General features: G+C 41.4%; 1 pseudogene; it reads left to right on the forward strand.

The window, feature by feature from the left end:
- Positions 1-285: 285 nt before the first annotated feature.
- LOC127697743 (kinesin-like protein KIF22) lies at positions 286-3,658 on the forward strand (annotated as a pseudogene).
- The last annotated feature ends 522 nt before the right edge of the window (positions 3,659-4,180 follow it).

Here is a 4,180-nt window from a genome sequence, read left to right on the forward strand (position 1 = left end):
ATTACTGGGCTTCCGGTTCAGTGGAAAACACTGCTTCAAAATTTCAAAAGTCAAATGTATGAGACTAAAGAGACCACACTTAAAGCAAATACTGGCTGCTTTTGTAGAGGACTCAGCATGGGTTCCCAGTACTAATATGAAGCAGCTCACAATCACAGCCACTAGGGACATAGAAGGCACACACATATGTATCCAGACACTGACAGATATATATAAAATAAATTAATATGTGTGTAAAAGTAGAAGGAATTCAAAAGAGAGAATTGGCTCAAAGAAGGGAGGAATATGAGTGTTGTTGTTAAGGGGAGGTTGCAGCTACCAGAGATAGTGGTAGCTATCCCAGGAGATGGAAGCTGTCTAAGCAAGGTAGGGGTTGCCTGGAACCCATATTCAGCTCAAGTGGCTGTATGACTGTACCCATTTATGGATGAAGAAACAGAAGCAAAAGGATCCCCTTGTATACAAGGCATAGAAAGCTGCTCTGTAGCTCCATCCATTTACCTAAGAATTTCATGAATTCGTTGTTTCTAATGGCTGAATAGTACTCCATTGTGTAGATATACCACATTTTTTGCATCCACTCTTCTGTTGAGGGATACCTGGGTTCTTTCCAACACCTGGCAATTATAAATAGGGCTGCTATGAACATAGTAGAGCATGTATCCTTATTACATGGTGGGGAATCCTCTGGGTATATGCCCAGGAGTGGTATAGCAGGATCTTCTGGAAGTGAGGTGCCCAGTTTTCGGAGGAACCGCCAGACTGATTTCCAGAGTGGTTGTACCAATTTGCAACCCCACCAGCAGTGGAGGAGTGTTCCTCTTTCTCCACACCCTCTCCAACACCTGCTATCTCCTGAATTTTTAATCTTAGCCATTCTGACTGGTGTAAGGTGAAATCTCAGGGTTATTTTGATTTACATTTCCTTAATGACTAATGATGTTCAGCATTTTTTAAGATGCTTCTCCGCCATCCGAAGTTCTTCAGGTGAGAATTCTTTGTTTAACTCTGTACCCCATTTTTTAATAGGGTTGTTTGGTTTTCTGGAATCTAACTTCTTGAGTTCTTTATATATATTGGATATTAGCCCTCTATCTGATGTAGGATTGGTGAAGATCTTTTCCCAATTTGTTGGTTGCCGATTTGTCCTCTTGATGGTGTCCTTTGCCTTACAGAAACTTTGCAGTTTTATGAGGTCCCATTTGTCAATTCTTGCTCTTAGAGCATACGCTATTGGTGTTCTGTGAACATCGTACTGAGTGAGGTAACCCAGACTCAAAAGGTGAATCATGGTATGCACTCACTAATAAGTGGATATTAACCTAGAAACCTAGATTACCCAAAACATAATCCACACATCAAATGAGGTACAAGAAGAAAGGAAGAGTGGCCCCTTGTTCTGGAAAGACTCAATGAAGCAGTATTCAGCAAAACCAGAAAGGGGAAGTGGGAAGGGGTGGGTGGGAGGACAGGGGGAGAGAAGGGGGCTTACGGGACTCTTTGGGAGTGGGGAAATCATTTGAAATGTAAATAAAAAATATATCGAATAAAAAAAAACAGAAAAAAAAAAAAAAAGAAAGAAAGCTGCTCTGTTGAGGTGGCCACCTGGTGGAAATACTAGGAAACTCTCAAAAATCAGTTTGATGTCTTTTATGGAGAGAAGAACACTCAGTGGGACATGTATGTAGGTTCAGTACAACCTATCCTTTGGCAGTTGCAGGAAGGGCAAAATATCAGTGTTCACATATGTGACTACTGAGGCAAGAAAGACACATACAATTCTGGGTAGCCCAGAACAATATGAAGTGATTCCTTAGGCTCTCACAGACCTCCTGCAGATAGCAAGGGAAGAAAGTGCTGAAGGATGTCATGGTACATTTCTGTTGCAATGTCCTCTTTATAGGTCTACCAGGAAAAGGTATTAGGCCTCTTGGATCCTGTATCAGGAGAACTAGAGATAAGAGAAGACTGTTGAGGGAACATCCTTGTTCCTGGTCTCACAGAGAATCCCACCACTTGCTTCTCTGACTTCCAGCAGCATTTCCTGCCAGCCTGTAAAAATCAATTTGTAGGAGTGACCATGCTTAAGTAGTGCTCTTCCAATATCATTCAATACCATTCAGTGCTCTTGGTCAAGTTGGATCACTGTGAACAATTGATTCTGTTTCACCAGTGGAAATGAAAACTTTAATTTGCTTGGTTCAGAGGACAACCACAAGGGAACCAGGGCACTGGACTCAAAGAGAGTGGATCCATCAACACCTGCTTTTCATACTGGGCAAAGTGGAGGATTTGTTATATTAAGGCCTCTCTCCTATACTATACTGTGACAGAAGCTCATTTGCCTATTGCTGGACTCTCTGGGAGGCTGAGCTCCTAGCATCATTATTGCCAGCATTGCTTCTGAAAGATGCTTTAACTTGCAATCAATCTGAGCATGGAACTTCACTGCTAAGTCCAAGGAGCTGATTAAGTGGCCTTTCACCAGTGGGACTCTACAGCCTCATGACTAGGTACCTATTAAGCTGTGGCAGAAAGAATTCTAGGCCCATCAAAGGCAAAGAAAGCCAAAGGTCTTGATGAAGAATCAGCTGGGCACCCTAATTGTAGGCAGCAACTGCCTCCAGAAACTAAGCCTCTTATGGAAACTAAGCAATGTGGAGCCAGCCATGTTGGAGAGGCTACTGAGTTTGTATCATATGCTGGGATCCCAAGGCAACTGGAGGCACACCTGTACTGAATACCCTAAAGCAAGAGAGAATGATACTCATTAAGACAGTGGGGAAAAAAAAAGAACTTGGAAATTGAGAGGTTTAACATGAAGCAGAAACAACTGGAGGCCAAGGTGCTGGATTAGGAGATGCTAGATACAAAGGGGGAAAAACAACACTTTCATTATTCCCAGCTGCCTTCCACTTGTACAAGGTCAGTAGCAAAGCCCTTGAAAAAAACTGGTGATGCACCTGCAATGGATTAAGAAGGAGGCAGATGAATCATGGTATGCACTCACTAATAAGTGGATATTAACCTAGAAAACTGGAATACCCAAAACATAATCCACACATCAAATGAGGTATAAGAAGAACGGAGGAGTGGCCCCTTGTTCTGAAAAGACTCAGTGAAGCAGTATAGAGCAAAATCAGAACAGGGAAGTGGGAAGGTTGGGTGGGAAAACAGGGGGAGGGAAGGGGACTGATGGGACTTTCGGGGAGTAGGGGTCCAGAAAAGGGGAAATCATTTGAAATGTAAATAAATATATCAATAAATTAAAAAAAAAGAAGGAGGCAGAATCCTCAAACACAAGCTTGAGGAAGTTTACATTCTGAAGAGATACCACAAAATGATGCCATCGCATATGGCAGAGGCTGTGGGAAAGACTGAAGACTGATAGAAGCTACAGATTAGCCCAGAGTTACCACCACATAGCAAAACCAAATATTGGATCTTCTGAATGAAGGTTCATCTCTGGATCTGGGCACCTTGTGTTATATTGGCCAGAAGACGGCCTAGTTTATGGTGGGCTGGAGGGAACTCCATGGCCCCTTTAGTCAACTGGAGGGCCTGAGACAGGTGGAAGACATCTCTGGGAAGCAGGTAAAGTCCTTCCTGAACTGAAACCTTGGGCTTGGCTGCTGACCAGCACTGTGCTCCCTCTTGATGACCAGCTATCAGCTCTACCTTTTTCTTTTAAAATCAACATATAATGATGTGTTATGTGAATAGATTTTATTTAAAAAAGGAATAACATGCAGATGGGTTTAGGAAGACAACTAATATCAAATTTTGACTAGAAAGTGCAAACACACATACATGCATGCATTTTTGTACATACTACCACCTTACGTACAGATACCAATAATGATAATTTTTAGAAAGAATTTTAACTTTTCCCTTCACATTACTAGATTCTTTAGAATATTTTTTCAGTGAAAAAAATGGTGTTGTGAGGAATGAAATCAGCAAGCTAACACCATTGTAAACAGTTTTTTTTTGGTGTAGCCATCTGTCTTTCCAATGTTTACCATGGAGGATGCTCTGAGATTTAGTTCTGAGATTTTTAAATTAGATTAAAATGAATTTTCCCTCTGGGTTCTCTTGTACACAATAAAGCATAGACACACTGAAGATGATTTGAAAGTCTAAATCTATAAATAAATTTAGAGTTATGAAAGATACTGGG

The sequence above is a fragment of the Apodemus sylvaticus genome, chromosome 12 (genome assembly GCF_947179515.1).
Source record: "Apodemus sylvaticus chromosome 12, mApoSyl1.1, whole genome shotgun sequence".
Taxonomy (NCBI): Eukaryota; Metazoa; Chordata; class Mammalia; order Rodentia; family Muridae; genus Apodemus; species Apodemus sylvaticus.